This window comes from Camponotus vicinus, unplaced genomic scaffold (assembly GCF_025532165.1).
Source record: "Camponotus vicinus isolate PSW18456_S1 unplaced genomic scaffold, iyCamVici1.0 SCAF_5, whole genome shotgun sequence".
Lineage (NCBI taxonomy): Eukaryota > Metazoa > Arthropoda > Insecta > Hymenoptera > Formicidae > Camponotus > Camponotus vicinus.
In genome coordinates, this window is record NW_028141977.1 from 7601400 (window position 1) to 7614641 (window position 13242).

General features: G+C 28.7%; 1 protein-coding gene across 3 annotated transcripts in view; it reads right to left on the bottom strand.

Moving 5' to 3' along the window:
* Positions 1-13242, bottom strand: part of LOC145971602 (uncharacterized) — a 278198-nt gene that overhangs the window by 171782 nt on the left and 93174 nt on the right. For 2 of the 3 annotated variants that reach the window (XM_083099471.1, XM_083099470.1), the window contains one exon: positions 4507-4578. The exons of the other annotated variant lie outside the window; for it this stretch is intronic. The gene's annotated coding sequence lies outside the window, so the exon portion shown is untranslated. The remainder of the gene's footprint in view (positions 1-4506; positions 4579-13242) is intronic. 3 annotated transcript variants of the gene reach the window in all.

Sequence of the window (13242 nt, forward strand, 5' to 3'; positions counted from 1 at the left end):
TAACATTTTTGTTTCTCAATCATCACTTTATAATATTATATAGTAATTATAAGTGATAAATCCTTTTGTGTGCATTTTTTCTATCATTGTTCCCACCACTTTTCAGACTATTGAAAGAATTAGCGACTTTACAGTTCATTCTGCTTTCTAGCAATTATGTGCATGACGATCGTGGAAAAAGTTCTTGTTAAAGGAAATAGGTATTCTCGAAGAACTAGTCTCGCATTGATAATTGGATTTTGCAATGAAATCCTTAATGATTACTCCTTGTTATTCCGATCCATTTCATCCGTCCTCTCTTCACCTTCAATTTGGATTTTTTTTCCGCGTCACTGATAGATTTTATCCGATCCTAAGAGTTTCACTTTCTCTTTATTATTTAAATTGAATAAAATCGATAATAGAATATTTTATTTAATAGCGAAATTTTTTAAGTATCTAAACTTAACTTGTATTTATTACTTTACATGTTAGAAAAAGTTTAAAAGTAAAAGATTTAATGTCAAATAATAGAAAATATATAATGTGTATATTACAATATATTTATACACATTAAAAATAAATGTCTCTAAAATAATTAGTTTTTTCTCAAATTATTTAAAATGCACATACTAAAACATTTGCTTAAAAGTCTGTAAACTATAATAACTAAAATTAGATTCAATATTCCATATAAGATTTCATCCATCGTTCGTAAATAAAGATTCTCTTCCAACTCCTCTTTCCATGTCGACAAAAGAAGAGAATATTGTCAAAAAATTTTGATTCTACTCAACGCGCGGTTACACCGTGAGTCTTTTACAATATTTCACGTTTATGAATAAGAATGCAGCCCACGCAAAGCAGATCTTCGAGGACGACGGAATTTCCTCCGGAAAGGCTCTTGGAAGTTCACCTAAACCCTTTTAAAACTTCAAGGCCCGCTCGCACCCTCTCTGCTTTCGCATTTTCCCCCCTTTCGAAAATCCCTAGTAAAACTTAAATTCAAATCTTGGCGATGCCACACCCAATGTTCCCTCCTGGAGCAGCTTAGTCTTCCTTAAATTTCCAGTTAACAGGACTAAACCAAACTCTATATATACAAACATCTTATATATCGTTTGTTTGTTGAGTACGTGTTCAATACATTACAGTTTATTGAAGAACAGCATATGCGATTAAATAATCAGTTTAATAATCTGTGAAATCATTAAAAGCAATAATTTTCTAAATTAAATTATTTTGATCAGACTGTTTTACGATAATTAAATAAAACTCGAAATAAATATAATATATTTTAATTAAAAATGTATATTAAAAGTTATTAAATTGTGCGAAATGTTTATTTCATTTAAAAAATGTCTAAAAATATTTTATATATTTTTATATAAAATATCTCTAAAAATATTTTTATATATTTTTATATATATATTTAAATAAAATATCTAAAAATATTTTATATATATTTTGTATATGTTTTACTATTCTAAGTAAAACAAATATAATTGATTAGAGAGGTATAATTGATTGTATAAATCAACATTTTTATCACTTACGTACTATTTTCTCTACTACTCAGAGAGAAGAAAAGAGAGAGATATGTTTACTATAATATAAACAAATTAATATATAAATATAAATATAAAATTAGATTGAATCTCTTATTTTTATAAAACTGTACAAATCCATGAAAAATCAAAATAATATGCGGAAGTCTATATTAAACACTTATATTTTTATTATCGAGTAAAAGATAATATGTTCATAGTACCACAACGCGTTTTAATCAAGTGTCGTAAGCAAGTTAGATATCCCAGCCCTTTCAAGTCTCTTATATCGATACTGCCAAGCACGCGTGTGCTACGGCGTTGACTAATACATGAGAGACACGCTTCGCGGCAATGGGATAAGTTCAGTGGGCTGTTTTCCAAGTGGATTTTCTTGTTCCACTCTCGATATCTCACGTGTGCGCCGAGAGTATACGTGGTATGATTTCATCACATGCATGACTTCGCTTTATATGTACGTTCCATGAATATCGTAGAAAATATATTTAATCGCAGCAAACAATTTTGATAAGAGAATCTGAATTATGAATTGTTTTTTATGCAAGGTTTATTATCTCAATCGTTCAGCATTTTTATCTGACTTTTTCAGCACTTTTTATCTGACTGAACTTTGACATTTACATAAAAACAATCAATATTATCTCTATAGATGTTGTATTTTACAATATATATGTATATATATTAAAAAATCTATTTAAAAATATTCTAAAGAGTAAGAAACGCATTATTATACTCAAAACTGCTTCAAAACTAATTCAAAATGTATTTTATTCACCTTATCTGTTATATATAAATAAATATTTCAAATTATTTATATACATTAGATATCGTGAATCGAATGTACGCATATGTGTTTGTGTAGTATAGATTTTCTAAAAATAAATTTATTCTGAGAAGTGTGTAAGACAATATATTAATCTATAAATTTACATAATTTATGTAATCATACAATTTTATTTAAAAAAAAAAGTTAATTATATATTTCTTATTATTTATATTATTTGTATATCTTTTTACTTATATAACCTATTGTTAAAATCAATCCTATTTTTAAAATGTTCTTTATTTTTACTTGAATTATTATGTATTAGGACATTCTTTTATTTCAGGTCTTTGACGACTAAATATCATATTAATCGAGTACGACATAGATTGCAAATGTGCAATCTATAGCATTCCAATCACAAAATGCCAGTAGTTTGAACCTATAACATCTATGCTGCCAATCAACTGCTGTCGATATCCTATGCTATGTCTACGACAGTGAGATATTGCGGTAACATCGAATAAATCATTAGATATTTAAAAAATGTTCAAGTTTTAAAGTTTTAAAAAGAAATTGAAGACAGTATAAGAATATTTTTTATTAGAAATCGAATTAATATTTATTGTTTATAATTTCGACAAAAATAATTTAATATTCCTATTATTCCTAAATCCCATAATCCTTAAATCCCATATCCTAAAATTATGAAATATATAGCGCTTTATACCTCTCTTTAAAAAAAATAACACTATAATGTTTTAAAAAATAATTTACCATGATTTTACATGATAAGATTCGAGATTTACTTAACAAGATTCGAGATTTACTTAAACATTAAGTTAATATTATTAATAACAAATATTTAAAATACTTGTATATTTATAACAATTGTTTCCGCTTACTATTAGACATTCTTATTATTAGACTGTTCAAAAAATAAATTGCATTTGATTATTTTCTGTCAATTATTTGGAACGCAAAGTATTTATAAAAAAATATATATATATATATACGAACAATTTGAAATGATGATTTTCTTTTAAATAAAAGTCGTCAAAATCTCAGAGAACGGAAATAGATTTAAATGACAGTTGGAAGCAGCATTCTGCTCGCTTTTGTGTGAACAAGTCCTTAGTCCGAGCACGATTTCAGCATTGCTCTGACCGTGGTAACGCGTTCGTTTGCCGGAACATCATTTTTCATCCGTCGTCTCTCATCTGGAGTCCCGACTATGATTTATCGCGCTGCCGCATCGTCGAAAAACTTGCTAATGCGTGCCGTGCAACGGCAGATGAAGATGCACTGCCGTTTCCGCAGCAAGAGAAATCTCGCAAGTATCGACAGGATTTTCAACGAGCGCGTTAGTGGAAATTAATCTCGGCTTCGTCGCCGCGCAACCGCGCTTTTTCTCGACAATTTCATATCGAAAAAGTTCGTAAAAATTTCTTATCAAAGAATAATATATATTTAATGTCTGTTACTTTTTAATATAAACTTTTTATATAAAATTATTTTATATAAAATTATTATTTAGATCTAATGCATTCAATATTCTAAATTCTATCAAGTGATATAATAGCATAGAAAAATTAAAAATTTTTTAAACAATATCGAAAATTTTTAAAATTAAAGCACAAAAATTAAAAATTATATAAAAATTTGATTGTCTTTGAAATATATAATACTCATAATTTCAAGTAATTTAACTATTTGATATAAAATGTTTCATTATTTTAATATATTCTTTAATAAATTCTAAATGAATTTTATCCCAATGGAGATGTAATTATTAAAATATATTTAATTTTAATTAATATTTACGTAACAACTTATGTATAAAACTTTTGTATATAAAATTTATTAAATTTATGTATAAAAAATTTATTAAACTTATGTATAACAAATTTATTAAATCTTTAATATAATTTTTTCTAAGAAAAAAAATCTAACTTTTGAAATTAATCAGTATTCTACTTGAGAAGTACAATCTATTGCAACAAAGTGTAAAATAAAACAATTAAACAATACAAAAAATATCGAGTGTACTTATCGTATATTAATAACTTAAAGAAATCTCAGAATAATTAAGAAAATTGTTTATTTCGATATAATAAACAAAAATTCCTATGTATATTGTATTAAATACAAATACACAATTTAAACATGTGTACAAAAAGTTAAGAAACAACTTACAAAAAGAATGTTGTCTCCTGTTTTTGGTATTCATCGCGTTCCTTGGTGAAAAGATCGATGTCGTTGCTTTGTCTATAACATAAATATATAAACATAAATTGAAATTTAATATAAATTGAAATATAAATCGAAATTAAAACATCTATTCATAGACACTTCGATTAAGACGTAATTCGCGATTATTAACGTCTCTAAATCGTTGTTCGAGAAAATCATCAAGGTTTGCCTGCTGCATCATGACACTATGCAAACTTCGGCATGTGTTGCACCAAAAGTTGGAGCCGTTTAGTGCATCGATAAAATCTCAATTACAGTTCTTGACGTATCGTGTAAGGAGACATAATCTACGACTGGCATCGTACATACATATGTACACATATGGCCATCTAACATTAATAATTCAGACGACAATAAACCGATGATGTGTTTCATCTTTATTCGATATTGACAATTTCAGAGAACTTTTCATTTATTATACATATATTACAAAGTTACTAAAATTACAATTGCTTATATACAATGCATTTTATTGTGACGCACTTTTATTTACCAAATTAATTTTAATGTAATTATATCATATTAGCTTGTATTATGCTTTAAGTTAATATATAATAAGTTATATTAATACCGTTAATATATCAGATTTTTAATTTATTTACTAATAAACATTTAGAATATATATAATATTTATATATAAATATAAAATTTCCTCTTTTTTATATCTCTAGAAAAATGTATTCTTTAAAATATTATTACTTCTAAGTATTAAATACCATTTTCAAAATCTCAAAGTTATTAATATTGGAATATCATTAAAAATAATAATAAATATTCTAAGAAATGTGTAAATATAAACATAAATGAGATATATAAAATAAATAAATAAAAGCCTACTTCGTTTATAAATATGTAGACTAATAAAGAAAGAAGCTATTTCAATTTATCATGCTGCGTGAAGTTGCATCGGAAATTCGTACGCTTTAATGCATCGATAAAATCTCAATTGTAAAATGAGACGTATGGAAATGTTGGTAGTGCGCTCCATACATTGCCTCGGCATAAAAGGAACGTAAATGTACAGCAAATAGGTGCACATAAAGCCCAGGCTAGTAAGCTCCATTGACTAACGGCGTGGCCGTTATAATTTCGCGCCAGACGCGCGAGATACGATGGATCACAGTATCTCGTGCCAGATTTAATTGAAGCCCTTACATAAAGATACGGAACCAAGGTTTATCTACCACGAGGTCCCGAACATATTCAGCGAGGAGCGAAGAGAACGACATTGCTTCCTTCAGACTGCATCTATCAGATAAGATCTCGCGCACGCAATCCACGAATTACCTGAAAGGACAATTTCATGGGTATGGAAGTTGCTATCGTTTAAAAATCTAGATAAGAAAATGGAAGCTCGTTGTGTACAGAGAATGAGTCATTTATCCTTTTGTTTGAACAAAGGTAAATTCACATACTTCTATATATGTATACTGCTAACACGGCTATTGACAGAGGCACTTTTAGAAAAAACGTTTGATACAAAAGTTTCTTATTTTTTCACGTACAATTCGAATCTGTAATAAAAAGTACCATGTTCCCCTAAAAAAATTCAACTTCCGATCCGGATGGTGTATTTTCGGTCGGAATCAAAAATTGAAAATATCACCATTTGATAGAGCGTACCCGATTTACTTAAAAATTGTTCGCGATTTTTGATAAAAGCCATTTATTTATTTTCATTTTAAAAGAGGTGTACGGGTGGTCTGGGACACCCTGTATATACAAAATACCCTGTATATACAGGGTCTCCCAGATTTAACGAATCAGCTGTTAATAGCAGACTCCTGAGATCATTTGGAGACAAAAATTCTAACACCAAATTGTTAAGGAAGATGTAGTTTCGGCGCTACAAAAGATTAAAGATTACCAATCGGCGCATTACGTTCTCCTGTGTTCAGGAACATAGTGCATCAAGAGACCCGCGTACAATGCGATAATATCGATATTGATAGAGGGATCAATATAAAATAAAAAATAAAATTCTGCAGTGAGCGCGATTGTGTCTTCGATGCGATAGTAGTTTGAACATTTTTATGAAGTCTTTCTCAACATTTTGGTATTAAGATTTTCGTTTCCAAATGATCTCAGGAATCTACCATTAACGGCTAATTCGTTAAGTCTGGGACATCCTGTATATCCTACCCCCAATTGTAAATGGCTGCCCTGCTTCAGTTGTAACGTCGCTTTTAGCAGTCTAGTATAATATATACAAGTCTGGGTAAATCAATTAACGCGAACTACTCCAAACCAACAATAAACATTACATCGCATGTATGCGTAAGAACTGAAAATCCTAAAGAATAATTTTAAAAGAATAAAGTTTAAAAAATATAATAAATAATTTGTCATAAAACTTGTTTATTATAATATATATTGAGTAAATCTATTATAATTTTTCACGAGACTATCTACAAAAATAGTCGTACTTTTGGATAAAATTATTATACATTAATTGGCATTCAGTTTTGTTAAAATTGTGATTTAAGATTGTATCTTAAAACTATATCATTCTCTGTACTATATACATATAAGATGACTTGCAAAGTGAAAAAGGTAAACTTGTTTTAATTGAAGTACGTTGCAAATGTAGTCACGAGAGAACAGCATCTTTCATTATCAGTGCCGCAAAGAAAAAAATGTTTATTTTTTTTGCATCTTCTTATAATTGTTTTGATGAAAAATATTGTAGAAAGATTTATATGTTTTACTTTTCTTTTAAATCTGTTATTTTTCACATCCACAAATCGTAAAAGAAATCTCTACATGCAGCTATTTCCTATTATTTCATCCAAATAAAGCAATTTTATGCAACTGTAAAAATCAATTTTTCGCATACACTATTAATTATTTTTTCTATTCCAATTACTGCAATTCTTTAGATAGCATTGATCATTTCTTGACGAAATGAGTGAAAATAACATAGAAAAACTCTCTTAAAATTACGATTTTTTAACCACTGCGATTTATTCAGACTACATATTCTGTAATTATTGCTCTTAATACCATAAGATACAAATTAACCAAGTGGTATAATAACCGCATGTCACGACACTATAATGCGTATAATATGTAATAATGCATCGAGATGTTCCTCTAAGATACTTAACTTTTTTATGATCAATATAATATTATATAAAAAAATTATAAATTAGTTTACGCAGGACAACTCTTTGTGCAGATAAAATTTTTGACTTTGAATATATTGAATCAATAACTCGCAATAAAATATTATGTTATGATACTAGAAGCCAATCATGTTACCTATACGTTATATATTTCTCCAAGTTTATTAAGTATTTTCGCATTTCAAAAAATAAATAAAGATACGTAATATAATAATAAATTCTTTTATTCTTTTCTTTTTATTAAACTTCCTAATAAATATTCGTGAACGGCACTTTTTATCAAACTTTTTAATTCACTTAATTTTATAAATTTCTTACTTAAGCCAATAAAGAAACAATAAAGATAAATTACGTACGTACATTTTGCATGAATTTTCCGTCTTATTATTAAATATGCCAGACACATCTTTCTTCAAGAATTGTAGAAAGTAGAAATCAAACTTCGACCGAATACGTGAATATGAAACTGTAAAGAAGAATTTAAAAAGCTGCTTTGTTTAAGCAGAATAAAGTTTTACCACAAGTAAGAGTAATATTACTATTTTTGCAACTTCTCTCTCTCTCTCTCTCTCTCTCTCTCTCTCTCTCTCTCTCTCTCTCTCTCTCTCTCTCTCTCTCTCTCTCTCTCTCTCTCTCTCTCTCTCTCTCTCTCTCTCTCTCTCTCTCTCTCTCTCTCTCTCTCCCTCTCTCTCTCTCTCTCTCTTTTTAATCATCATACAAGATAATCAAATTATACAATTTAATCAATTACAATATAATCAATTATTACAATCTAATCAATTACATACAATATAATAAATATAACTTAAAATATATATTATACTATTAAAATTGTAACATCAAAGAGTTACGATATAATTATTTATTTGTCGCAATTAATCTATTATCATAATTACCTTAATTAATCCATAAATAAATTTTGTAATTACTGTAGACGGAGAAGGCTGAAACCGAGTTATATTTACGTACAGACAGATAATGTCGGAAGGAAAATATATAAAAGCGAAGAATATATATATATATTCAGGAAATTACTGCGTTATATTCAAATTCGATACAAGAGCTATGTCAGGGAAGGCTCGAAGTAAATAAACACGTGTTTCTCGACCGGCTGATCCGTAACTCTGCTTTCGATTTCGCATCGGCCTGCTATGTCACGTAGCACGAATTCTATCGATCATGCACAATCAATCATACACATATTTCGCGTCTAGGGCGTGCGCGATCTAACTCGCAATAAAATATAATTGCTATATTACATTTAAATAATATTCTCTTGATACTATAATTTCAATAAATAGAGATGTACGTATTTGTGTGGAATTATAATTATAAATATAATTTATAAAATAAATCTTAGGGCAGGAATGCCCAGTTCTCCTATATAAACTACAAGAATTATATCCTCCCCTCGTAAATTTCCAACTGGTCTATTTTTCTTTTCACCTTTCGAGAGGAAAGTTGCAATTTGCACGCCGCGCATTTATGTTAGCTTCGTCGCTAAGTTATCACCGGTAGACACCGCGTGAAAGTAATTACTGCCTCTTTCTCGAAAGTCGGACGACAATTAATCGCTGCTACTGCTTATCATAATTAATTGCAGCATATAACGAGCAGCAGTGTCGCGACCGAAATCCGCGACCCGACAACACCGGAGGTTCTCACGAAATCCCGCTTGTGTGATATTCAATAGCATGCGAGCGCGGTAGCCCGCGGATTTATCGTCGCTCTGGTGCCGGACGTTTATCCAGGATGGGTGGCGTTTTAACGGGCTCGATATTTAACGAACGTCACCGATAATATTTCTCGCTGTTCGCTCGTCGGTTCATAGTGGAGCAGCTAGTTAGCGATTGGAGTTCAAAAAAAGAGGATATAGACGCAGGAAGAGAGAAGGGAAGCGTTCCCACAGGCCAGATCACCTGCCAATAAACCGCGTTAATAACGATAATCAGTTAATAAAGAGGAGCAGGGTTGCAACGATAATACAGAACCGTTAATTTTATTATCTCACAGTTTTTATACAACGGATACTGGCAGGTGCTATTCTGTATTTCGGATGTTATATTTCGAATGTTAATATGATGCTAAAGCAATATGACGCTAAAGCAAAATAATCTTATATAAAAAACGAGATTAAAACATCAAGAAGAAGAATTTTAATATATGAAGTATAAAATATGATACGACTTCTTTTGATTCCGTTAAAAAACAAATTATAATATAATTTTTAATTAAAATATTAATTATTATTTAAAATATAAATAAATATTATTTAGAATTTTGATAAAAAGTGCACAAATATATTTTCAAAAACCTTTAACCAATGGAAGTTTGAAAAACAATTTCTATATAAAAATCAAAAAATTGCCAGAATTTTTATTTCTATTTTTATTTTTTCTAATATTAATTGTCAAAATTTCTTTTTAAAAATATACCAAGAATTCTTTGAGAAAAAAAGAATATATATTCTATCAAGTATATTAGAAATGTATTCAAGTATATTCTAGAAATATATATTTTCATAAATGATAGTAATTATCACATTCTATAAAAAACTTTCAATTTATGTGTATCACTAAATTTTTAAGCCATAAAATATATTTGGCCTTTTTTAGAAAATTCCTTTACATAAATCAATTTTTTTCCTAATTTTTCAGTTAAGATCAAAAAAGGAATAATAAAATTCAAAAAAAATTTGAAATAGCTTTAATACTGAAAGCTGTATGTAAAAAAATTACGTATCGTACTTTTTTATTCTATATGATTTGGATCAAATTGAGAGTAGTTACAAAATCGTAAGAATCACGAGACATTCTTTACCTGTCATGCTCACGAAAAACTTTCCCAGCAATTTTATTATATGTTACATCGATACTATGGATTGAGCGCTTCAACACGAACATTGACGTTTACAATAATTGAAACCTGATCCGATGACGTTTGTAATAATTGAAAGGTGGAGTTACTTCTTGAACAGTGGCGGACGGTTGCTCGATCGATCGTCTCTAGGAGAATTTCTATTAAAGTTCCGACAAGCCGGAGTTATACAAGGACCTCCGTGAAATCGGTAGGTCTGCGCACGTGTGCACAGACGCATGTGCACGTACGTTCACGCACACGTCACCACCGACAAATAGCTTTCGTATATTTCTCGACAAACAGTACGACATGCGACGAGGTTGAAAAAACGAGAAAAAGAATATGATATTCCATTTATGAACGATAATGTTTGTATACTGAAATGAGATTACGTAAATTATGCGACGGAGACACACACTGTACATAGCGTCTTTGATTTTTAACAAGCAAATATAATGTTCTAGCAGCGACATTCTTGATTCTTCTCTGAAAAAGGCATATTATGTCGAGACTCGAAAGTCTCGAAATGTAATATATATTCGATTCATGTGCATTGATGAATGATAAGCCGGTTTTAATGAACAATCATAATTTATTTATATTGATATATATTGCAGAGAGATATGACTAAGAATTAACTTATAAATATTAGATTATTAAAGAAACATCAAGTATCTAAGAAAAATTAAAAAGGAAAACCAATTAAATATGTTAAATTAATATCACATGCATTTGATAACATTTGATAGATATTTTCTCTCTCTTATTTATTATATTTGGATTTTCTTTTTATTTCGAATAATTTTAATTCTACATAATAAATATGAAAAGTAAATAAATAATATATAAAGTAATGCTAAAGTATTAATAATCGATATTACTGTTTTTAAGCTAATATTATTATAAAATAAACAATTAAAAATACTTTTTTAAAAAGCTAAAAAAATCATTCAAACAAGTTTATTTTAATTTTGGAAATTTCGATAGCGCATTTTTATTCGTTATATTTAACCTGAAACGTTAAATAAAGTTTATAAAATAAACTTCTCTAGTATCAACACATCTTTCTCTCTCTTTCTGTTTCTCTTCCTCTGTTTATATGTTCAACAAACTCGAAAAAGCCGATCAAAGTAATGTAACAATGTAACAAAAGACGCAGCATTTGTTGAAAAGTAATTTCGTAGTTGTTTTTATTCGAAAATACACATTAGTAGATCCGGAATAAAGTAAATATGATGAATACTATTGTTTTGTTTCGTTTAATAAACATTTCTTCTTAAATCTTAATTTAACTACATAAGAACGAGGGCACTCTATCCCGGAGAGCACTTCTGTCGAAAATCGACTTTGTTACAAACAGGAAGACAGAGTTGCTTTGTGTGAGCTAATATAGTTCAAGCTACCAGGTTAGAACCAATAAACGAATTACTAATGTATCACATGCGCATCTTTAATAAGTCGTCCTAGTTTACGAAGTTTCCCGTTTTCAATACAGTAGTTTTCAGTAGTATGTCTATGATAAAACGAATTTCTTGCAGAAAAAAAGTCTATCAAAACAAAAAACTAAAAATAATAATGATAATAATAAAATAATCAATGTTCAATTATAAGATTAAATTACTTTTTCTTCTATTTTTCACATTTTTGAAACAAAATTTTATTTTAAAAAGATGTTTCTTTATCTCATAAAAATAAAAAGATGTGACGAGTTTAAAAAAGAATAAACTAAAGTACCGCATAATGAAAACGCAGAATGAAAATATATCAAAAATTGGTAAAAACAGGTGCGTACTTATATTCTCGTTACGAAAAATGTTCTCTCTTTCATTTACTCAATTACATAACTAAAAAGAGTTTTTAAAAATAAATTATATATATATATATATATATATATATATATATATATATATATATATATGTGTGTGTGTGTGTGTATATTATCTTTTTAAAAATTTTCCTCTGTGTGTGTGTGTGTGTGTGTGTGTGTGTGTGTGTGTGTGTTCCACAATTATAAAATGCATTTTTCTGACGGTTCACGACAGCTTTATTAAACTTATGAATATCTAATCTATTTAATCAGTATGATATGCTGTTATAGTTTATAAAACAATGATACTTCTGATTATGAGATTCTAAGTGCTCGATTTGCAAGAGTTTTTCTCGAATGAGCTGAATAAATATTGCATTATACGAGAAATTGATTAAAACGTTATTTTTTATATGATTTGTGCATTATTTTATTATTAAATTAATAATTAAATTAAATTAGAAAAAATTTTCCTTCTCCTCTCGTTTAGATAGGGCGATATTTTGGTAAAGTAAATCGGCAAAAGAGAGAGAGAGAGAGAGAGAGAGAAAGAGAGAGAGAGAGAGAGAGTGAGAATAAATGCGCGTTTTTATAAGATATGTATTACAAATAATGATAAATATATATATATATAATTTCCCTCTCCCCCCCCCCTCTCTCTCTTTCTCTCTTTTTCTCTTTAAAAATAAAGAATCTCAAAAAATTTTTATTTTCCATTTCTAGATAAATATCAAAGCTCTTAGGAGACGAGTAAATTATTATGGGGAATCCATTACACTTTCTATTACTCATTCGACTTAATCAAGTTCGAATACGTGCGTATTGCTTGAGAGATATATAACCCTAACTTTCCGTCTATTTAACTGAGCAAAGGCAATCGATCTGATT